Genomic DNA, 27,173 nt, shown 5'->3' on the forward strand with positions numbered 1-27,173 from the left:
CATCAGGTGGGCCGTCAGCTTGTTTGCCATTCTAAGTTGTATAAAAAAAAGCCTCTTACGACACCCACGGGAAAGGTGTAGCCTATTCTATACCGGGACCACTTGACATATTTATTTACTTTATTATATATAGATAAATTATTTACAGAGATAAGTACGAAAATTCAGACAGAAATCATATACCCTGAGGGTTGTCCGACCCCGCCACCATGTGATACGGACTCCGAGGATGAAACCAATATTATAATACCACTTGCACGCCCTACCACGACCACGCCGAGTACCACGACCGAGCTCGTTTGCTCTCCGCCCGTGGTTTGCAAGCCTGTGCCTGCACCATCCTGCTATTGTATGCCAATGTGCCCATGCCCATATCCACACATGGCCTACATTACACCACAAGTGTTATTAACCCCCCCGACTGTACCCACAGTTGCGACCACTAAGATAGCGTTCCAGAATCTGTATATAGGTATACCGAAGAACTTGATGCAGAATGGATAAAACCATGACAATTCTTACTAATATTAAGAATGTGAAGGTAAGTATGTCTGTTTGTAGTTAACAAGTCATTAATAAAAGGAATGATTTTCATTTCATTGAAGTTTATTTTTATATCTTCACATTAAGTTGAAAATAAACAACAAAAGGGAGAAAACTCTCGATTATTTTGTATGTCAACTACTCCATGATGTATTTGTGAGTTTATGTCTATAGGCAACGATTACCACAGTCCATTAAATGCCATTCCGGACAGCATAAAAAAAATCTACCAACTAAACAAAGTGTAACAATATTCAAGTTATACAGAACTGGTATTTTCTATATTTTATCCTCCATGCTGGCAGTGTATTAATTAAATAAACGAGTACTTTAAATTTATCATACTATAATTCCATTACGAACATGATAATATTGTTATTTACAACGCTAATTAATAATAACAATACATTATCGCTGTAAATTCTAAGTTATTTGCTTTAATTAATAATTGGTAATTAATGTATTTATATAGTTTAATATAATACTAAAATTAATATACTAATCCACACAGTATGGAAAAGTGGCCACACTCCTTGCTTCTTTCTCTAGCTGACTTCACCCCTTTATGATTCCAATATGAATAAGCATTCCAATATGAAATAATTAAAGATTGGTCACCATAAGAAATGCGACTTCAACCGTGACTAAAATTGATATATATTTCTTTTTTCATAATAGCTCGACATGTGGCAAATGCCTGCAGAAGCCATGTTTCGGTGCACGAACCATGGACAGAATTTACTCTCTAGTAACATGGGTAAACGCTTGCTCTCAGGGGGAAAAGGATTATTAATAATGGGGCCTTACTACCCCATTGCTTATATTATATAATATTTAAATAAATACATACGTATAAAAACAGTAAAAGACTAATGCGGAGGGGAGTTGGTTGGGAAAAACTACGTAGTGGTTATTACGTGGGCAGTATTTATGGGGCTGTATTGGGCCAATCCCAAGCAAGACACATAAAGGCATGACGCATTAATAGATAGTTACTGCTATATTGTTATACTACCTCAGATTGCTCATGACATAACTGGTCGGTTTGGGGGGGGGGGGGGGGGGGGGGTGATTGTTAGTAATGCGACCTACCAGTCCCATTGCTAGCAATATACCCTATGAGGTTGACCTCTACATGGTACCTCCTGAATCCATCACGATGGGCCAACTGACCTGCCCTTTAATTCTTACCTATCGTCCCTCACTGTTGCACCACCAGCATATTCCATATGTCTCTTATATTCAGAGCAGCGGACAGTTAAAGGCTGAGGGCGAAAAGGGATTGTTAGCAATGGAGTTTGACAGCCCCATTGCTAGCAATATGCCTTATTAGGTCGACCTCCACGTGGTTCCCTTTGGAAACCATAGTGAACAATTCTTGTTGAATTCGTCACGATGGGCTAACTGACCTGCTTCATCCTCACCTATCATCCTTCACTGGTGCCCCGCCAGTGTATACCGGTAGCACGGGTGGAGCTACCATTCCATTATCATCCATTTAAAAGTAAGTAGCCGGGAAAAAAAAGTTAAAAGCTGATATGATGACGATCGATTTTCTCTCTGTAGTATATATATATACATATATATAATTCAAAAGAATATATATATATATATATATATATATATATATATATAAACACAATTGAAGCTAAACACGTATACTTGTACACAGAAAAACTTTGAGTTTGTGAATTATGAAACATGCCAAAAACTTACTATAAAATGAAAATTCGACAACTCTTTTCTTCCATACAGTGTTTAAACATAAATTTAAGAATTGGCTGTTATATAATAGTTTTTATACCATTAATAAATATTTTATTAAAAAAACACAAATGTACTTGACAACCTATACTGGAGATGTAATTAGTACTTTTGCTCTTAGGTTTTATTTTCTGTTTACTGTAATAAATTATGTATATATTGATTTATCGAATATAATATAAAAGTAAAAATATATGTTTCTCATATTGCTAATAATTTGCACGCCGACACAGAGGCAGAATGTATATGGGAAATGTAAACCTCTTTCATCTAAAACTATCTACATACATAGCAAAATAAATTCATTTAATTTAATTTAAAAAATATTATAAAATATGATAAATATAATGCACATAGACATTTTCTGTTAACACGAGAATACTTGAACATTAAGTAAGAACTGTTTGCTACACCCTCGCGAGGTGTTAACAGTGTCGAGTACTTGAACTCGAGCACTACTGTTATCTTAGTGAAATTCACGTGTTATTCTCACAAGTGTCACAATTTCATTGTCGATTCAATTCTCGAAATAACGATCAAGTAGTAGTAAGTTTTAATAGAAACAAAAAAAAAACATTACATATACGGGTTTACAAAAAGAAACGTGGTTGAATTTAAGAAGTTTAAAAAAGTTTATTTTTTTATTTTTAGTAACTTAATAACTCGGCAATCTTTTTGTATCGAAATAATAGTGCAAGAAGTTCACCCAATCTGGGGTTGTTGCATAGAGAGAAATATATACATATATATATGTAAACTAATTAACTATCAGTTAAGTTAACTAACTAATTAACATACCTAGTAGAAATAAGATAACGTTGTAATAATCCAAGGAATTAAAGACTATTATTCTTATAGTGCAAAAAAATAAATACTGACCTAGCATAAAAAGTTTTTTTGCATTAATCTATGGTATTCTGTGGTAAGAGATTTCCAGTTTAATAATTCCCTAATAATCCAATAAGACATCTCATAAATTAAAAAAAAAAAAACCTTGTTACCATAGAGTATTCGTCGGGGTGGTCTCCTCAGCTGTGCACCATAGGCCGCTGCGTCCTGCTCTGCGTCTGGCACACACGTTCCTATTATAATACCCATAGTTCACCATACCAACACAAATTTTAATACATCACTGTCACCTCATAGTCCACGGACTGCCGTCAAACATAAGACACTAATGACGGGAATTATTTATAAACAAAAAAACAATTGTAAAAGTTCAGACGCGCTGCCGTCTTGAGGCTACAACTGTGACTGTTACCTATGCGACCGTCACACAGTGTTATGTATGGCACGCGATTGGTGACGTCACAGCCGGCCACCCGTGCGTCACTTCCCTACAGGGCAGTAAGGGCGACGACTGCTATTTATTGATGGCCACATACAATGGACAGTTTAAACGATTACAATACTAATAACACATATACACATAATTGTACCCGTATAATAGAAACTCAGTTGGTTGAAGCAATAAACATTGTAAAAACGGATAGAGCGATTATATTTAAACTATACGATTCACACGTTCATAATCAACAAAACCTAGTCGACTAGGCCAATTTTCATTGACGACATAAACAAATAAACCTGCATTATATATATATATATATATATATATATATATATATATATATATATATATATATATATACATATATATATATATACATACATATATATATACATATATATATATATATATATATATATATATATATATATATATATATATATATATATATATATATATATATATATATATATATATATATATATATATATATATATATATATTATAACATAATATTCTGTATTCAAAGAGACATTCCGGCCGTTTACCCTCGCCCTTAGTGAACCAGAAATAGATACGAGTCGTACATGAGGAGTAGTTCAACGAGTTGAATGTACACATATAGTTTGTTTACCGTTTTTATAAACTATAACGTTGGTGGGGGCGAACTTGTTCTTGCTTGATTAGCACCTGGTAATCTCAACAGGATATCAGAACCGCAAACATAAATAGGAAATCAGAGATAAGACTGGCTAACCGTATCACTAAATTATTAGCCTTAAGGATTGTTAGTAATTCAGACTACCAGTACTATTGCTAGCAATATGCCCTGTCAGGCCGACCTCCACGTGGTCTCCCCTGGGCACCATCGTGCCGAATTAAAGGTGTATTCATCACGATGGGCTAACTGACCTGCCTTACTATTCTCATCTCTCACCCCTCACTGGTGCCCCGCCAATGTACACCGTTAGCTAAAGCAGGGCTACCATTTCATTATCATGCATTAAATAAAAAACTACTAGCCTGGATTGTACCCTTAAATCGTTTTACTGGGGTGGGGGGGGGGGGAATGGATTGTTAGTAATGGAGACTGAGAATCCCATTGCTAGCAATATACCCAAACAGGTCGACCCCCTCGCGGTTCCCCCTGGAAACTATCATGGTTAATTCCTGATGAATTCATCATAATGGGCTAACTGGCCTATTTTCATTCTCATCTATCACCCTTCACTGGAGCCCCGTCAGCGTATCCCGTTAGCGCAGGCGGGGTTACCATTCCAGTTTCACCCATAAAAAAAACCCTTTTACTGTGCTGGAATAGAAGACTAGAAGTAACTGACTAGAAGAGAATGCATGAATTAGATGCCCCAACGAGAGAACACTCTTAAATAAGAAGAGAGACTCTCTTACGCGCTAAGCCCTTTTCAAAATACCATTTGTTTTAATTCTGTTTTTGTCGATTCTCTTTTTGAAATAAAATTTAAGTAGGAAATACAAATCAAAATGTATAGGGAGTCAATTAAACTACTATGATGTGTGCTGTAAGGTCCAAAAATTGGCATTCAAAGTATATGCAGAATTGATGAATTAGAAATTACAGCTTACTAAACTCCAGCCCGGATAATAATAAGTTTTTCAATGTAACAACAGTACTGGCATATTTGACCGCATTTGTTTTTATACAACTTAGAATGGCACACAAGCTGACGGCCCACCTCATGGAAAGTGGTAACCGTCGCCCTGAGCAGTACCATGGACATAACAGAGTATACTGTTTCGCCCAAGATACCCCCATGCGTTGCCATTCCTGAGGACTCAGACGTTATTCCTCTGTACCCTGTAAATTCACGCCATATCCCACCCTTCAAACCGTAACACAGCCATGCAAACACAACTGCTTCATGGTTGAAACACGAATGGGACAGAGGCACCCAAGCAATCGACTTTTGTACAAAGTCTCCCTCTGGTTCATAAGAGGATTTCAAACGTATTAAATATGCCATTAGCAAATTTGTTACTAGTATTGATTTCTAAAAACTTTTAACTCCCTGAATGTAAATTTCATTAGAAACAACGTTCGTAAATTTAAAATTATCTACTGTACTAAAAATATCTCTAGTAACACTGCACCAGCATATGCAGAGAACGCATACGACGCATATTCAGTTAATCGATTTACAATAAAAAAAAAACTATATCAATTTGCATGTTGATAAAAATTCGACCTTGACTTTCTGATCGTCATAAAGCCACTCCCAAAATAGGTTTCTATAATTAGATGTCTACGTCATAGTGAAATCAAATACAAAAACATATAAATGCATGGAAACGTAATAAATTGTATTACCTAAATATGAGAAACTAACAACGTCATGTTAGAAACTAATCTCTTGACGTTAACTGTCCACTGCTGAACATTGGCCTTCACCATTAGGTGTTTTGCCAGTAGTTACCACACTTGGCAGTAGGATTAGCAACAGCAGTTAGGCTTCAGTGATATTTTAAAAGGAACACTGCTGCCCATCCCTGGACCCTTAAGCTCTTTTAGTGGTCTCTTACGACACTCGCGGGAAAGGAAGATGTGGCCCATTCTATCAACTAATTCCTTGTTCACATACAATTGTTATGAATTATGCTGAACAATATCCTTCAGTTGCAGACGATGAAAAATGAACAAACAAACAAAGAGATTGTATTAATTGTTAATCGTATTTAAAACCACTGCTACAGTAAAGTAAATAAAGTACAAAATCGTAAAGAAAAAATGAAAAGTCAAAAGTGCTTTTAAATAAAGATATTATAGGTATACACATACTTTAATTTGCATTCTTACGAAAGTATTTTTAGAAATTGGCGAAGTAAAAATATTCTAATATAAAAGAATTATTCCTGTTATTCCATTACTCATTCGAAGACGACAATAATGCAGCAGCTATGGGAGTATGATATAATACACACACCTACATACATATTATACACACCCCTTCCTTTCCTGTGAATGTCGTAAGATCGATGCGACTAAAGGAGAACGAGGGATAGGCAGCAGCGTCCCTCTTAAAACATCTCTTAAGCCTACCAATCCGCCTGCCAAGTTTGGCAACTACTGGCAAAAACCCCCAAGAGGGAGGCTTATGTTCAGCAGTGGACAGTTACAAGCTGATATGATGATGGTCATGATGATATACATTTAATGTCTGTGAGAACAAGAAAATAATACAATATTAAAAGATAAAATTACATAGACATGTTGATATAAAGAAAAATGTGAAGTTTTAGTAACAATTCATGTGCCGTGCACAAAAAACATCAGGTACGATTTTAAAGGGCAATCTAATCAAGGAATCAGAGAATTCATAAATAAAACGCAAAGCAATGGAACTGCTTTGATATTGCTATTTATATCACAGAAGTAGAAAGGTAAAAAAATGTAGAATCAGGAAAACATTGCCTTGCTAAAGATATAAAAATTTTCATCCAGATAACCTTCAAATACAAATAAACTGTGCAAAACATGTATATAAATACAAGGACTATAGATATATTACACGATTCAGATTTAGAGTTTCACTACATCTAGTATTTTACTTAAATAATACGAAAATAATTTCTCAATATATTTTTCATTACACTCTCATCAAGATTTTATAATTTGCAAAACTCATAAATCATCCAATATGATCTTCTTCAAATCAAAATGTACTTCTTCTTCTCTTAAGGGGACACCTCCTACCGGAAGTCGGCGATCATCGTGCCAATCTTTATTTTGTCTACATCTTGAAAAGAGATCTGGTGCTCATTCTAAACCACTGTTTTAGATTTTTTAACCAGAAGATTCGGTATCTTTCCAGTCTTCGGCAAGCTTGGATCTTTTCTTTTCTTTTCTTATAGTATAAAATGCAAAAGACTATATTTTCTATTCCGCATGTCCTTCACAAACACAATTTATTACAAAACTATTTCGTTTCTATAGTTTAAAACAAACTGTTGCTACGCTTAATCCTTGTATTTGTAATGCGGAATGAACAAACATATAACACGAATGTAACACAAGGAATTCCCGCTATCGACATACTAAGTGGAATTAGACAGATATATCGCAATTTGTGCACAGTAATAACATCAAGACACCCAAACGAAAACACTGGTGTTGCTCAAATATTTGCCCGGAGGGCACGAATGTCGCCAGACAATAAAGATATCACATTTTCTGGAGCGACAAACGTTTCTGCTATCGGTTTCAGCTTGGAAAACTAGACAGAATATTAGATATAAAAGTGACAGTGTAATAAAGTGGCAAATCCGTTTTAAAATAAGAGATTTTAGTTAAAAGACGTCTTAAAACTTAAGAACTCACAGGAGATGATTCAAGAAATCGTATTGATTTGTAGTAATTCTAAAACAATACATTCTTTTAATAGTAGAATATCGTGGTATAAAAACAGCCACCTCGAAGAGATTAATGTCTAAACTGAGTGGGGCTTTACAGATAACTATCATGTCTGGTATTTGGAGGGAACTTTAAAGGGTATAAAGTAGCGGTTGCGTGTTCCTAATCATCCCCTATGCCCCCTAATTACTAACGCCCCAACCGCGCCCTTGAGCATTTACGTTCGAGCATACAATGAGGGTTCTTTAAATTACATGACTCTGCATTATTACATTAAACATGATGCAAATCATCAACTTTATAGTCGCCTAATATAATTAATTAAAAAGTGGAAAGCTTGTTTTGATATCAATATATTTATTTTAGATCCTAATAAAAGATAATACAGTTGAAGATATTCAGAAAAATCAATTCGTTACTATTTTATGCCAGAAACAAGACTGGGAGGACAAGCCGCATGCCAAGTGACGAGTATGCCAAAATATATACATCTTGGCTCCTTAAAGAACAAAAAAGATAATCTCAACCGGTTTCACAAAAACTAGTACAGCTTGGCCAGCAATGGCGCAAGATGGAAGCAGTTGAAGGAGGCTTTTGTCCAGAAGGGGCACCATGAACTACGATTGATTGACTATTTAGTTTTATAATATTAAAGTCACGACAGAGTAAATAATTACCTTATTTACTCTATACTGAAAAATAACATTGAAATTAAACCTTTAGCTAATCGACAGTAATTATAGAATGTTTGTTATCAGATTCCCCATTCATAAACAAGTCAAAGAAGTTCCGATTCTTGTTCAGGTGATCAAATTTCGCAATTAGCATCGATCCGTAATTAAGTAGTCTAAAGCGCCCATTAATCCAACCATTTCATTTCGACTCCGGTGTTTACATTACACAATTTCCAAGTAATCATTATATGTAAGAGCGTGTAATAGTTCAAGAATGTAAAGCCATTTTGTATTTTAAACAAAACAAGTTATTTTTAAAGAAATAATAATATTGACTACTAGCACTACAGTCATAACTATAATACTAATATAATAAAATTGTAACGATATTTGTACATGGGAGATTATTTCAGCCGCTAACTGTCCACTGCTGAACATAAGCCTTCCCTATAAAGGGATTTTTGCCTGTCTCCTCCTCGCCTCGCTTGCCAACGCTTGGCAAGCGAGTTCACAACCGCAGTTAGGCTTTTAGAGATGTTTTAAGAGGAACGCTGCTGACTATTCCTCCACCATTAAGTTCCTTCAGTTGCCTCTTATCGAAGAAAAGGTAGGGTAAGCCTATTCTATACCGGGACTACACGGACTATACGAAGTAGCGAGCAAAACGTTGGTTAAAACATAAAAAAAATTAAAAAGAATGAAATGTAGATAATAAATTAGATTTGATATATAATAATTTAGAACGACAAATAATCTGTCAACAAAAGTCAGTAAGAACTAGATATTGCTCCGCAAAAAATAGCATTATTTGTAACAAAATTGATATGCCACCAACACAGAAGGAATCCATAAATTCTACAAGGAGTTTTAAGAATTTTAGTAAATATCGCGCATGCACACGAAACAAAAAATATGAACGGTGAAAACTTCCTTCTTTAGGAAGTCGGTTAAAACACATTTTCTGCAAATACTTCATCGTCAAAGAGGAAAATCGGAGACGGCCAACTCCAGAGGCTGCCGTTAATGACCGCGGTTAAAGTCACGCGAGTCGAAAGTAACAACATGGCTTCTGTGGTCAAACGCCATTAGCGTAGTGACCTTGGGGAAGAGGAAACAGAAACGGGTAACAACTGCGAACCACCATGGACGGGCAATAAAATATCGGATTACATTTCAAAGGATAACGACTTTAATTGGCTTAATGAAGCAAATGAATTTAGACATTATATATCATATATCTAAAGTAAAACAGTTTGTCGTTATTTGAGTCACTTAAGAGTTCGAAATGGGTAATATGGATAACGATCCGATATCTAGGTATATATTAGATTCCTCTGAGGCATTGATGGCAGAAAAAGGTCATAGATCCATTTCGTTACCGCCCATTCAAAAACTCTATTATCCAATTTTAGTTTTTGAATAACAGACTTCTAACATATTCATTATTGGACCAATATTTAGACATTGTAACTAATATATTGGTATACATTACCTACACCTACTTAGAGTGTTAGTTCAAGTCGTACCGCATTTTAAGTTTTAAAGTTTCCATATTTTATCACGCATATGTCAACACTGTTCAGAATCCTTGTCATTTTTTATCATCTATAATCCAATGAAACTTTTACAAATCAAAAGATTATAAATATTTCGTTTTAGATGTCATTGACCTATATAGAACCATTGAAATCAATCTCTTATTTCATCCCCAAATTTCAATTCCGCTCCCCTTGTTCAAACAGACAGAGGACCACTTAAACTGCGGACCGGGATTCCGTCGACGATTTATATCGATATACTTAGGGCTTTATACTCAGATTACTTATAATACGAATCAATTATAACTTCGTGAGCATTTTCAGACCAATATCACCAGTAATACATAAAATTCGGAATATAATATATATAATATTATAAATGCAAAAGTTTGCAAAGATAGATGGATGTTTCTTCTCTTTCACGCAAAAACTACTGAACGGATTTGAATGAAATTTGGTACACGGGTAGGTTTTGAGGTTGCGAGCATAACCGCGGGATACAACTAGTACTTGTGTGAAGAAAACGATAAAAGGATGAAACAAATGAACTCGGTGTGAACAAGTCGAGCACTGATTGCCTTAACTATTATTTGGATTTCAGTTGTCATTTAAAAAAAAAATCAAAGTATATTTTCTTTTCTTGCCACTTACCATAGCAGACAGTCAAATAGATGGAAAGTACTAACTATGGCCGAAAGTAATCTAACCAAATTTTTCAAAAAAGTTTCTTAATACGGTCATATTTTTTATGTTTTTAACCTCATAACTCCGTTAATAAACCGATTTCGAGTTACCTTTTAAAGGATATACTTTCAGATTTGTCCCCCAAAATTTTTCTAAAAATCTGTTCAAAAACTAAACTAGTTTTGAAATCAAAATAATTGATTTTTCCACGATTTAAGTCGATTTTTTTTTTTGTAGAACACGATCTTAAGTAATTTATTTCTAAGAACCAAGATGTACTGCTTCCACAACCTGTAATTTCACTGTCATATCCCACCTTTCATCTGGAAACACAGTTACGTACGTTACACGACAGCAACACAAGGGAGACGGAGAGACCCAAGCAGACGACTATTGCACACAACCTCCCTTTGGATAGAATTTTTGCAAAGCAACAAATTCTCTGTAGCCGCTTTCGATTCCAAGAAAATTAATATGAAAGCATTGCTCACGTCGGAGGCAGGGATCGTATAATTTGACACAGAAATCCCGCGGGCGCCGTGCGACAATCATGCAAAGTGAAAAACTCCATCCAACTGCCTTTTATTTGACGCAACTTTTAACAACTCTCCCTCTTTCCCTTCGCTTTTTTATTGACTAATTTTCTTCATATATTTCTCATCGCAGTGTTTAGAGAGGTAAATAATCTTGCCGAGTCTATATTATTTTATTGAAATATTCAACCGAATCTGCCGAAGAATCAGTCGTATTTTTGTATGTACGTCACATCTTTGGCGCAATGAATGGCCTACACAGGTTGATGAATTTTTACAAAGTGTCGTTAGATTCGTCTTTATTGTGAGAATGTGATGGGCTACACTTATGTCGGGAGCATAAAGATTTCGGCTATAAACTGGTAACCTATTGGTTATTTTACAATCGGGTTTTTTGTGACATTGTCACGTATTTATTTCAATCATGAGATATGAATGAAAAGAAGAAGAACTTCTTTTCATTTAAGAGTTTCCTCTTGTCGAGATGTGTTCGTTTTACAAACAATCAAAAATGTTCTTATTCACTAACTAGGTAAGACACCTTTATATAAAGAGACAGATGAATTGTACACTACTGGTTTGTCTTAATAAATAAATCAATAAATTATTTAAATTCTTAATATGATATTTATTACAACTATCTATGTAAGACTTTTATTACGGTTATATCTTTTTTTTTTTTTATACAACTTAGAATGGCAAACAAGCTGACGGCCCACCTGATGGAAAGTGGTAACCGTCGCCTATAGACATGAGCAGTACCGTGGACATAACAGAGTATACTGTTTCGCCCATGATACCCCCCATGCGTTGCCATTCCTGAGGACTCAGGTGTTATTCCTCCGTACCCAGTAAATTCACGCCATATCCCACCCTTCAAACCGAAACACAGCCATGCAAACACAACTGCTTCACGGTAGATTTATTGGCACGTCACATTAACTCTTTAGCTACCAGATTATAAGTGAATATATACTCATAATAAAATACGAGTAGACACCAAATTAATATGTATATGTATATTTATACAATTAAATATAATTTAATTTAATTTTATCTAGTTTGTTAAAAATTGTCACAATATTGTACACCGCTCTACCCGCTGATATTGATGCTCCTTTCCACTTTGGGTTTGCTGGAAGAAAACTCTATTAGAGTTAAGCTCGCCTTTGTATATTTATTACCTGTGTCATATTCTTATAATTAGTGTGTACAATAAAGAATTAAATAAATAAATAAAAAATATATATATATATCCATAGCTTAAGATAAAGCTAGAGGCCTCCGGTACTAGGTACTTTCTGCCTACGAGGCAAAGAATTTAGAATTATGTACTATTCTAAGTACACAAGTAATAATATTACTCTTATATTTCAGGCGCCAAATATAATTTGCCCTCGTGGCTAAATGTCAAAGGTTAATTGAACATGACAGGCGGGTAGCCTTTAGTAAATCGTATCGTTATTTTGTGAAAACATTTCACAAAGTATGACGCGGTCAAATAAAAGTTTAAATACCTCAATACAGTCAATAGGAAAACGAGCAAATTTGGACAAAATGTGCCCGCATACAAACGAATATTACGCATTTACGCTACATTCGACAAAAACCTCCAAACTTAACTAATCTAGGACTACATTTGGAACATACAACATTTTTTTTTCACAATCTTGAAAATATACAGGTAAGACTTAGTTCTACCAAAAAAAAAAAACCAAATTTTTAAAAGTATCAAAATCTATCCATCAATCTTGCCTTTCTTGATTTAAAACGATTTGAACGCACCGATGGGTGGCGAGATGTTTCACAGACACTTTAAATCAGAACGTGGACTCGTGTGTCTTCAAGTAAAATTGTAAACCATAACAGACTGTTTTAATGTCATAAAATTAATAAAGAATTAATACAGTAGTAAGCCTAATATATATTAGGTAAATTACAAATATAATTATCAAAATTGGTTTAGAATTGGCAAGGATATCGCAAAACACAAAAACAATAAGCGAATAAAAAACGAATTACGAAAGAGATTTATCGAGCAAGAATGAATGGAGATGTCGGTAGGGGCCGCCCTAGACGGACGTATGTCGACCAAATAGGCGACGTGCTGAAGAAGGGCCAAATTAAAAGTACCCGTAACCGGCGAGCGTGTATGACAAGATTGATGAATGTGGAAGAAGCGAAAGAGGTTTGTTTGAATCGAAGCATTTGGCGTTCCATTGTTTCTGCCTACCCTAATGGGAGACAGGCGTGACAGATATGTATGTATGTATGTATAAAAAACGTATTTAATTTAATCCTCAGTTGAATTAATCCAATATATATATATATTTTTTATACAAACAATGAAAAAACAAAAAACTAAAAAAAATATAAAAACAAAAGAATGGCAAACAAGCTGACGGCCCACCTGATGGAAAGTGGTAACCGTCGCCTATAGACATGAGCAGTACCATGGACATAACAGAGTATACTGTTTCGCCCATGATACCCCCGTGCGTTGCCATTCCTGAGGACTCAGGTGTTATTCCTCTGTACCCAGTAAATTCACGCCATATCCCACCCTTCAAACCGAAACACAGCCATGCAAACACAACTGCTTCACGGTTTTAACACGAATGGGACAGAGGTGCCCAAGCAATCGACTTTTGTACAGTCTCCCTCTAGTATCACCGGTGTATTATATTATATATAAAACTCTATTATTTATTAACATAATAACAGTACAAAATAATGGTAAAAATATAAACTTATTATATTACCATATTATAAAAATAGAAATATATATTAAAATTTCACTCGGCATATGGTAACGTTGTTATCTCCATTTCTCTTATTTCTATTGAAAGCAAACTGTATTTACAGAGAAAAATATCAAAGTATTTTTTTTTTTTACTGAAATTAATCTTAGTAAATAATATTAGACTGGTAGTAATGAACTTCTTATATAAAACATTATTTTGAATTATTTCTAACTTAACAAAGTCTATCGCAGAATTTATTAAATACAAGCTTTAACCCGCGACTTCGCCCGCGTGACCAGGATGTGTTCATTAACCAGGATAATTTTTTTCATTTAATTTATTCACATGCACAGTCCCCAAGATACAGGTCTGGCCTAGTTTGGGGACTGATGGTAATGCAGATATTTCCTCGTTGAATACAAATTGTAAAAATTTTAAATTGTATTTTATACTATATTTTCTTGAAAAAAAAATAAAAAAAAAAAACATACAAGGCGATCAAGCAAAAGCTGTACCCACCTAATAAAACTGTATCAAGCTCCGCTTTCCAAGATACGAAAGAGCCGTAAATTTTCATTGTAGTAATTAATAATATTCAAATTTAAAGGTAGCCTGGTACAGATAAATTATTTGATTCATTACTGGGGATGGTGTCGACAAAAAAGGCAATATTCAGAGCCAGTGGGCCGGAGAAAACAGGCAATTGGGTCGCATCAGACGAGAGCTTCGGTAGCAACTCAACGTCCAATTAAAATGTGAAATTAATAAACGTACCTACCGATACAAATACAATTATCTAAAGACAACGTCGGACCCAAAGAGAAGAGAAAAGAGCACGGGAAAACCGCTACAATCAAAACAATAAAGAGAACAATAAATAAATTGAACACGAATGCAGAAGAATGGAAATGAACGGAAAAATAATTGTCATTTGCATAGAAGAAAAAGATAACATTTTGCTACAAAAAAAAAAAACAGCAATCTGAGTAATCATGAAGTTACATAAACAGATTAGGTACAGCATATCGGCCATTATCTGACCACTGCGAAACATAGACCTCCCCATATAGGGGACTGGCATAAGGAACGGCCCTGAGCTACCTGCATCTACTGAGTCCCTGCAATGCATTTCAGGGGGAGAAAGGGATTGTTAGTAATGGAGACTAAGAATCCCATTGCTAGCAATATACCCAACCAGGTCGATCTCCTCGCGGTTCCCCCTGGAAACTATCATGGTTGATTCCTAATGAATTCATCATGATGGGCTAACTGGCCTGTTTTCATTCTCATCTATCACCCTTCACTGGTGCTCCGCCAGCGTATGCCGTTAACGCAGGCGGGGTTACCATACCATTTTCACCCATCAAAAAAAAAATGCATTTCAGGTCATCACTCCATCTAATGGGGGTTGTGACGGTTCGCCTATAGTACAATAGGTTTAATACCATAAGTACATAGAAAAGAAACAGGGGTTCCTATGGGTGACCGCTGCGAAAGCTGAGCTATTTAATATAAACAAACTTTAAAGTCAAGGTTCACAATAGTATACAGAGAAGACGTTACCATATATGAAATATTGACACAGAAGGGAAACTCCTTTGATGTGTTTCCAAAGTGTAATGGATGTCACAAGAAAATTAAATAAATTAAACAAAAATATATTATATTTTATATATAACCAAATTATAGTTTACCTTTTTATCATCAGGTGTAAAAAAGATACATACAACACAGTTTAATAAGGTTTATGAGAGTCTTTAAAGTTTTATAAATTCGATAATCAATTTAATATAAAATACCAAAATACGTTAACATATAATTAAATTGAATTTAAAGAAAAGTTCAGTTCGAATAATAGGCTAAATCTGATTATTGAAATATCTACCCTTCGGTGACATAATCTATGACGTTATTAGAGAAAGAATAAAAAAAAAAAAAAAAAAAAGAAAGGGACGGGAGATCGGCGGACGCGCGGGAGTCGCTTTTAGGAATTGCGCAATAAAAGAAAAAAAGAAAAAAAAAGGACGGCAAATGGCGGGGAGTCGTGTTTTAGGGATGGCGCAATAAAATAAAAAAAAAATAACTAGGATATAGATCTAGGAGGGACTGGTTCGATGAAGGGGTTTAAGATCTTAGTGTATCACTATCGATTAAGTGTGTGAAAAGAGTCAATGGAAGACTGGAGAATCCGGTGAGCTTGTTCCATTTATTACTACGTAGTTAGATTTTTGACTGTGATCACAGGCAAAGTTTATAATTAATATTTTTCCCAACAACTATTAAAATACGTATTTAATCGAGTCCATATACCTTTAGGTAATGCGTTTATCGTTAAATGCAATCACATTTGAACAAAGATCTACATCAATATAATTTACGTAATAATAATACATACTTACGTTATTCTACTCACATACAAAATTCAATTATATGGCTGTTTGATAGAAATTCATCGATTTGACTCAATATTCTAATTGTCCAGTTTTGGCAAATACTTATTGAATCAACTATTAAACTATTATAATACTAACTAAATTCATATCTAGTTACTATAAATTATTTATTTATTGAGGATAAATAGAATGAGGTGGCTGTGGCCTGGTCTCATTGCTAGGGAAACAACCATTGATGAGACGGAGGGGTTATTGAGTGGCGACTCTGTATATGCAAGTGTGGTGAGGGCTGCCTCTATTGGTTGGAGTGACTGTTTTATGTGTATTGTGGGGACTCGGTGGGTGCAGGAGTTTGGGGCCGTTCCTAGTGGCAGTCTATGGGGAATTGCCTGTGTTCAGTCGTGGATTGGTGATGGTTGGGACGATGATGATGATGGAATAGTTGTATTTATTCCACTATTACAGCGTTGATTTGGAACACCTGCTCATGCTTAACGTCTCATGGTAAAGTGTTTTCATACCATTGCTCGGTCGACTGTACTAATGATTCTTTTGTATACTTTTAATTACTCATGATTACATGTGGGAATTTGTTTTACACCAGATGTACAGAGAAACAGCTTAGCTGTTCCAGGTGATTTTATGTGAATGTATTACTTTTAATACATTATTGTGTTAGTAGATAAATTCATGTAACGGTGGGATGTTTATGGTAAACAAGCCTGTATTGTTTAAATAGATATTTTGTCTTGATTTATTATAAACTTTAATATTGATTTTGTTGTAGTAAACAAGCTGATAATAACAATTCTGTGTGTATTACTGATTACTAATAATATTTAATTATGCTGATATTATAGGTGTGGATTTATTTCCTAATGGTAATAAAAGTACTAAAAGATTCTCTGACTATAGTTACTCTTAACTAGGTATGAGGTTCAGTATAAAATTGGTACTGTATGATACTTGTGAAGCTATGTATTTTACTCATATTTAGAAAGGAAGTTGTCCCGGCGATAAGGTTTGTATGTGTGTTGTTTGTTCATGTTATATAGACTAGACAAGTTCAGACAGGGTTAATATTAGTGAATATTTACTGGATTTATATTTAATATACATGTTTGGAATATTTTATGGGAATAGTATGGAGATATACAAGTAGTAAAATATAATATTAGTATTTTATAAATTTAATTATTGAGTTATATGTTTATGTCGGACTGTATCCAAGGAGATATTATCCTATTGATATCAAGTTAGGACAATTACTTTAAATATTAATAAAGCAAACACTAACACTGATTATTCACTTCTTTAATAAATTTACATTAGAGGTTAGGAATCAAATAGATAGCATATTGGGAAAATCTTCACCACACATGTATTTGAGGAATGTTCTTGATAATTAGTACTGTATGTATATATTATTGCAAGTACAATTGCAATAAGAATGTTAAACTTCTAATCTTCTGTTCATTCTTGAATTTGAAAGTAAGCTTGGCTACTGATATGAATATAAAACTGTAGCATTACTGGATACTATTAATTATTTCTGGTGTAAACCATGATTATTTATGTCACTGATAATTTAGTTGTATATTACGGTTGATATATGATGATTTTATATTTAGTTATATTAAACAAATACAAATAAACAAACTTGCTAGTATTTGTTACGTTGACAGTTGTGATAGATAATCAAAATTCAATTCAATACATCAATACGTCATTCAATACGTCATTAATGTGACAGATGTCAAACAAAAGGAGATTATACACGTTATGATTCTATATCTAAGTCTATAGAAAATTTATATAATTTTCTGTTATTTTATAATACCTGTAGGGGAAATATTGGAATTATTTATATGAGAAATTTCACTTAAAATGATATGATAATTATTTAAAGACCTAATTTCTTAGGGATTTAATCATGATGATTTAAACACTAAAACACTTGTTTATCTGAGAAATCCTCTTAGTAAATAGGTTTACTAAGACACTAAATGGAAGTAGATATAGTATAACTATAGTACAGCTACAATAATTGTATGGGACTTACTGTCCTTTCTATACAAATATATATTTAATCTATATCTTTCACATTATAATTATGCAATATATTGCCTCTACTACTACAACATACACAAATAGGACTTATTGTCCTTCCTATATACCTATATATAATAATTGACCTGGCACTTTAATGTGTAATTTATCAGTATTTATGACAACAACCAATTAGGACTTATAGTCCTCTCTATAAAGCTACATAATTATTTAATCTGATTATTTCACAATGTGATTAATCAAACCTCTACAAATATTACAAAAAAATCTCTATTACTCTCAACACAATAATAGCTTGTTGGACTTAGTGTCCTCAAACTTATAGAAAACCCAACTGGTTATTTCACGAGACGTTGTTAACTTGTGATTAATCAGTGTCTTTTAAAGGACTTATAGTTCCTTTAGATATATCTCTCTGAATAAATAATTGGTTAATTCACAATGTGGTTAATCAACAATAATATTATATATAATTAACTGGACTTATAGTTCATTCAATAGCACTCATTACTTTTAGTAGCTCTCGACCTATGTGTTGGACTACTCGTTCTTAGGCTCCGGCCTAATCAACAGATTTAACTTGAACCTTGAGTATTCTTGGTATTAAGTAAATAATATTAAATTGACAATGCTATGTTATGATATAGCAATTATCAACATTATATGGCTTGGCCAATTCCAGGGTGTGGAAGGTATCCCCTATCACACAAATCTTCATCTCTATCGGACTGTCTTCACAGGTGATCTCTAATGTCACATTATAGGGCCGAAGGGTTATGTCCCAACAAAGTAAGTTCTGGTGTCTGGGTGATCTCGCTTCTTGGTCTGATCTCTTGTGGAGCCGAAGGGAAACCCCCATTGAGTAAGCTCGTAACAGGGTGACGCTGGGAAACAGTTTCGTACTGTTAGTGGGTGATCTCTATGTCGCCATATAGGACTGAAAGGGTCATCGCCCATGAGTAAGCTCTCGTGTCGGAGTGATCCTGGGATTTCAGTTCCGATCCGTTTGCCTCTGGCAAGCACTAATTTATACTGGAAGCATCGTGGGGCTGGTGGAGCCACTGTAATGTTGAAGTAAATGTACTTATGTTTGGTTTGGAACTGAGAATACTCATTCCCTTATTACCATCAGAGTGCATTAATAAATAGTAATACCCTTCCCTACCTTTTTGGAGGAAGAGTTATAGATAGTTGGAAAGTCTTCCACTGGTCCGGGCGTGTGAGGGGCCCGACCGCTCCCCCATTTTTTTATTATTACAGTTGTTCTGTAATTTACTATTAAATTAACATAACTTCCTAGTTACATGAATTATGAGTATTATTCATTAATTATTCTTAATCCTTAAAGATTTATCAATCATCTTCATTATTTAACTCCTATCATATACCAATTAAAGAACCTTTTGGTTATTACACACACAATGGGTCCTACATTACTAGACGATCACACATTTATTTATCTGGCCAAATGATCAAGTGTTCTACTATAAGATCTGTTTAATATTATGTGTTTATTGTAAGGTTTTTTAAGATTCATAAGATGTTTAGGGTATATAAGGTAATATAGGTATGGGCTATATTGAGGGTGTTAGGCCTTTCTTTAGGGTAGATTTTCATTATATTTTCATAGATTTCATTATGTTAAGCCTTCTTAGGCTTTGTAGGTTTTCCATGTGTAGCTTAGTTTTGAGGGTAGTTATTTTATATAAGGGTGTACACAGGGGCAAAAAAGGGGGGAACATCACAGGGTCCTTATTTTATTATTGTGAAGTAAATTATTTTAGTTTGACTAAAATCTGGATTCATGGCAATGGGCTGGTCACATAGCTTGAAGAACCGACAACCGATGGGGAAGAAAGGTTCTTGAGTGGCGACCAAGTACGCAAACGTACGTAATGGCAGTGTAGGACGACCCCACACTAGATGGAGTGAATGCAGGTGGCTCAGGACTGTTCTTTATGGCAGTCTATGGGGGAGGCTTAAGTCCAACAATGGATGGATAATGGCTGAAATAATGAAGATCAGGATTCAGTACCATTATCTGCTTGGCTGTAATGTTCACCTGTTTTCAATTATAGACCTACTGCTTACTTGTATATAGGGATTATATTATTATTAATATCGTTAGCGGTACATATATAGGTAAAAAGCTAAGCTATTACGCCATTATAGACTAGTGTACATTTTTATAGTCACATTTCATTTTTATGTACTAGCCTTATGTTTAATCAATAATGACCCCGTCAGGTGATATCGTGAGTGATTAAATATGGTGCGACAACGATACAAGCATTTAACTTAATGCATAAGTCTTTGGTATCCAACGGTGCAACGAATGCTTAACACACTATAAGCATTTTCGTATAATTTTCCTACTTTGAGAGTCTTTTCCCATAACTTTGTACAAAAGTCGACTACTTGGGTACCTCTGTCCCATTCGTGTTTCAACCGTGAAGCAGTTGTGTTTGCATGGCTGTGTTTCGGTTTGAAGGGTGGGATATGGCGTGAATTTACAGGGTACAGAGGAATAACACCTGAATCCTCAGGAATGGCAACGCATGGGAGTTATCATGGGCGAAACAGTATACTCTGTTATGTCCATGGTACTGCTCGTGTCTATAGGCGACGGTTACCACTTTCCATCAGGTGGGCCGGCAGCTTGTTTGCAATTCTAAGTTGTATAAAAAAATATCTCATTTTGAGTGCTATTTTTAATTATTTAAAATATTATCGAACACATTCCATTGCTATTTACAATAAACATAATTTTGCGTTTTCTCCAGCCGCCATATTAATTATTGATTAATTTAATTTTTGTTTTAGTTCGAATGCTATTTAATCGATTAAAACCACATTTGCTTCTGTGACGCAGACGTAAGTACGTCATATGTTTTATTAACCGTGTTCTATTCGCAGACTGACAGATTAGACGTAAGGAAGTAATAAAATCAATAAATAAAACTAACTATACATATTAAGCATTCAAGTTATATTCTGTATCAATATACAATTACATTTATTTATATAACTTCCTATTGAGGAGTAGACAGAGAGGACAGAAAATGATCTCTCTTTCTATATATATATAATTTCTATCTCTGCTAACTACCACAGAACAAGCCACATCCTCATTTCCCGTGGGTGTCGTAAGAGGCGACTAAGTAAACATTAAGGTCGAGTGATGGGCAGCAGCATTCCTTTTAAAACTTCGTCAAACCCTAACTGCAGTTGCCAACACGCTTGCCAAATATGACAACTACTGGCAAACCCCACTTATGGAGTGTCTTATATTCAGCAGTGGACAGTTAACGGCTATAAAAAGAATTTAACTCTACTCATGCAACATACGCCGATTCCAGAGACACCTGACTACTCCCTCAAATGGGGGTGGGGGGAGGACTTGTTAGTAACCGGATCTGACTGACCCATTGCTAGCAATACACCCTATCAGGTCGACCTCGACGCGGTTCCCCCTGGAAACCATCGTGATTAATTTTAATAAGAGTTGGTCACGATGGCCCAAATGTCCTGCTTTCATCCTCACCAGTCATCCCTCACTGGTGGGCACCAGTGGCGTGTACTCACCGGTGTGTACTGGTTGCGCTGACGGGGTTACTATTTCATTATCACCTATTAAAAAAAAGTCCCTCAAATTGTACACAATTCATCTCAAAAGATATATAATAAAAAAAACATTTTTACTACAATATTAAAGCCAAGTCGTGTTAAAATTGTGTATGCAAGAAATAATGTGAAGCCTAAACAAACGAGAGTAGACTGAAACATAATTGACATATGATTGGCAAGTCTTTTAACATGTTATTACTACAAACGAACTATATGACTGTAACATTTTTTTATTTATACAACTTAGAATGGCAAATAAGCTGACGGCCCACCTGGTGGAAAGTGGTAACCGTCGCCTGTAGACATGAGCAGTACCATGGAAATAACAGAGTATACTATTTCGCCCATGATACCCCCATATATTGCCATTCCTAAGGACTCAGGTGTTATTCCTCTGTACCCTGTAAATTCACGCCATATCACACCCTTCAAACCGAAACACAGCCATGCAAACACAACTGTTTCACGGTTGAAACACGAATGGGACAGAGGTATCCAAGCAATCGACTTTTGTACAAAGTCTCCCTCTGGTACATAGTTACAGCTGGGTGTTATCTTAGTGAAAACATATAAATATCGCGGTACAGTGAACAATAAGTAATTCATGCGTGAATTACTACATCTCAAGAGCAAACTGTTATAAATTGCTACTAGTAAGTCGGCCTTTTGGTTTACTTGAAAGGAGGAAGTTCCTTACTCGTCTGTGTCTTCGTCACGAGTCGTTTGCTTTGGCACCTCAATCCCATTCGTGTTTCTACCATTAAGCAGTTGTGTCGGCATGGCTGTGTTTCGATTTAAAGGGTGGGATAGGCAGTGAATTTACATGGTACAGAGGAATAAAACCTGAGTCCTCAAAAATGGCAACGCATGGGGAGTATCATGGGCGAAACAGTATATTTTGTTATGTCCATGGTACTGTTCATGTCTATATGCGACGGTTACCACTTTCCACCAGGTGGGCCGTCAGCTTGTTTGCCATTTTGAGTTGTATTAAAAAAACTACATGTACATGTAAATGAAAATGTTCAAATTTTATAAGCCCTACTTGTGTCGGAATTTAATTTTACTATAATAATATTATAAATGTAAAAGTTTGCTATGATTTTTGTATGTTCAATGCTCAATCATGCTAAAAAAAATGAACGGATTTGAATGAAACTTGGTATACGATTAGATTATATTTTAACTTATCACATAGGATCTTTATATGGTGACTCCTACGAGCAAAGCTGCGGGAAACAGCTAATATGTAATCCTTAACTAATATTACAAATTGCGAAAGTGAATTTGTTTGTTACGCTTTCTTTTTATGAATTTTGATGTAGAAATAGGTGAGATTTTAGATAATATATATAATATAGGCAATTTTTTTTCCGGTCAGTGAACAATTGAACATATCTCGGTTACACAGGCGAAGTCACAGGTATAAGTTAGTATCTAATAAAAACGTATAAGTGTCTATATCCATCTATCTATATGATTACTCCTATTTACTTCAGATACATTTTAATTCGAAAGAAGAAGAAGTTTGCGAAAGAAGTTTGTTTGAATCAAAGCATTTGGCATTCCATTGTTTCTGCCTACCCTAATGGGAGACAGGCGTGACAGATATGTATGTATGTATGAATGTACATTTTAATTCAAACCGGTACAATAAACTCGAGTTAAGAATGCCACGTCAAATAATTGTCGATGGCAAATAATGAAAATACATAAGTATTTATTGAATAGATAGCTCATTCTGTAAATATGTAAGTAGGAATGTCGTTGTAGGTCACGAGAATAAATTGTTTGTATGAGGGTCGAACAGTGAAAGACTGGGGAAATGGCGTGACCGATGTATTATTGCCTATTGATGAAAAAGAGGCGGTAGCGTTATGCGGTATTTCTTTTAATCCTTACTAATCAGCGACCGATGGCGCGTTGAAAGATATAAGCTACTTTTTAAACCAGTCACGCCGACTAATTGCTAGTAAAAGGTAGTATTTTATAAAATAGAATAGAATAGCAAAAAAAAAAATATATATATATATATATATATATATATATATATATATATATATATATATATATATATATATATATATAAAATAGCTTGAATATTTGAAAAAGCAAGCAAAAATTACCTGGTAATAAATATAGTAAAATTTTCAACGGCAATATTTCCATTCACTGGTCTGAACGCTTCCGGAAAATAGGTCGCGTACATTGAATAGAGGAAAATTATACAGCGCTACAAGCGGATTAATTTTAGCAAAATATTTCACGTTGCCCTTAAAGGGAATTTAACGGAATATTTTCGCCTGAAGCTACAAATAATGATAATGAGTGCCGTATAATGCTCGGTCCTTTTATAGACCTTCGAAAAAAAACCAAACTACCCAGAGACACTTTTAAAGATATTTTTTGCAACGATGTCTCCGTACTAATCTCACTGCCACATTCCACCCATTAAACTAAAAATAAACCACACAAGCATATATGTTTAACAGCGAAAATACTAGTGGGACAAAGGTACCCATATAGAATACATACATTTTTGTATAAATTGTACATAAAATAAACTGTTATGTACCCGGTAAATCTCTTACGTTCGTTGCTATTTCTGGCGACTAGGATAACTAAAGCTTATGTCTATTATTCACTACGTTTTTCTGTAATTTATATAGAGAATAGTATCTGACCAGAGATTAACCCCCCCCCCCCCCCACCTTCCTTACAAATGAAATATGGTGAGAACTCTAGTAGTTATCATAGTATTTTATATACATATAATATAACCTTATTTCATTTATGTAAATAATAATAAAGTCTAGAATGTAAAGTTTTTCAATAACTTTTCATCGAATTTAATAAGCAATTTTTAAAACACCAGAGGGAGACTTTGTACAAAAGTCGATTGCTTGGGTACCTCTGTCCCATTCGTGTTTCTACCGTGTAGCAGTTGTGTTTGCATGGTTGTGTTTCGGTTTGGAGGGTGGGATATGGCGTGAATTTGCAGGGTACAGAGGAATAACACCATTAAGAGTCCAGTATGCCAATCATCGTTTTTATTCAATTGCCAGAAACATTTTTCTGAATATTTCCTATTTTTTCTAAGAATTTCTTACTAATTAATATAATAATTTCCTAATTAATACTAAGCTCCAAGAGGAAACCAACGAACTATGAACGTAGGAAAACGGAAAAACACCTACCACATTCCTATTCGTATTTGATAGAACGAGATACAGGATACACTGTCTCACTTGATAACAGAATATAATTCTATGAGTATCTATAGATATGCAAGAGATCCATTTCAACGCTTGTATGTGGCTGACTACAGGTGTGTCGATAGATTTTTTGCTATCTACAAATAAATGTTTTACAATAAGATTTAGATCAAGCAATATATATATATACATATAACAGTAGTGAAATATATATAAAATTTTATTACGATAAGTCTATTTTTAATATTTTTAATAATACATACTATACTAGTCTATTTTTAATAATACATACTATTCATTTTTTATTTTCTTATACTAGCGGCCCATCTCGGCGTCGCACGGGTGGAGTTTTTTACATTTAAAAAAGTGGCCATTAAGGCTGCACACGCGACGGAAGCTTAAAAATAGAGTAACTTCTCCCGTTTTCCCAACATTTCCCGTCACTGCTCTGTTCCTATTGATCGTAGCGTGATGAAAAGTATACTATAACCTGCCCAGGAGTATGAAGAGTAATTGTACCAAGTTTCGTTAAAATCCGTCGAGTAGTTTTTGTTTCTACAACGAACATACAGACAGACAGACAGACAAAAATTTTACTGATTGCATTTTTGGCATCAGTATCGATCACTAATCACCGCGTGATAATTATTTTGAAAATATATTTCATGTACAGAATTGACCTCTCTACAGATTTATTATAAGTATAGATTACAGGAATTTATCCCACTGTCCTATTATTTTTAAGATATTTTTTGAGATGCCACTTTCTGTTCATCTGAATTCGTTTATACACTTTTACCCCCTTATTTCATAATAATTACAAACCCATTTTAACTATTGCAGTGTTTTGTCACTGATCTTCAAATTGAGAATTTAGTGGAAAAGGACAAAAGGAGATTAATGTTTATCGTTTTAAAGCTCTTTCTATAAATAATGATCCACAAAACGTTCCTGGAACAGAAATTCAATTCAAATGGTGTGAATTTCTATTGAATTTAACACTTCTAGGCCCTTCAATTCAGACATTCTAAATGATAATTGTAAAAATTGTTTCTTTTTGTACTTATAAATTAAATTTTGATTAACAATATAAGTCGTATATGGCAAAGAAATATCTTTTATGTTAAGTACCAGACCACCCTGAACACAATGGTCCATAAACTTCACGTAAACCTATAGCATAGGCATCTTTATTTAGATACAGATGTCTCATCAAAATCCTACGTACAAAATTGTTCTATTATACTCGAACAAACGTTCATCAAAGCAATAATAGAAATTCTTAGTAATCGGTCGTTTTAAATGTACTTAACCAAAACCCTATGAGGTTATTACATTGTTAATATGGAAACATAACTAAAAGTTACAGGAAAATACTCAAAAATCGAAAAAGGAATGTTGCGTTGGTTTGGCCATTTGGAAAGGATGGATGAAAGAACAATTACGAAAGAGATTTATCGAGCAAGAATGAATGGAGATGTCGGTAGGGGCCGCCCTAGATGGACGTATGTTGACCAAATAGGCGACGTGCTGAAGAAGAGCCAAATTAAAAGTACCCGTAACCGGCGAGCGTGTATGAAAAGATTGATGAATGTGGAGGAAGCGAAAGAGGTTTGTTTGTATCGAAGCATTTGGCGTTCAATTGTTTCTGCCTACCCTAATGGGAGACAGGCGTGACAGATATGTATGTATTACATACATTAGTTACAG

General features: G+C 34.6%; 1 protein-coding gene across 2 annotated transcripts in view; it reads right to left on the reverse strand.

Annotated features, from left to right (window-relative positions):
- Positions 1–27,173, reverse strand: part of LOC113521224 (E3 ubiquitin-protein ligase ZNRF2) — a 153,700-nt gene that overhangs the window by 17,961 nt on the left and 108,566 nt on the right. The window lies entirely within an intron of this gene.

This window comes from Galleria mellonella, unplaced genomic scaffold, assembly GCF_026898425.1.
Source record: "Galleria mellonella isolate WM207_F2 unplaced genomic scaffold, CSIRO_AGI_GalMel_v1 utg99, whole genome shotgun sequence".
NCBI lineage: Eukaryota > Metazoa > Arthropoda > Insecta > Lepidoptera > Pyralidae > Galleria > Galleria mellonella.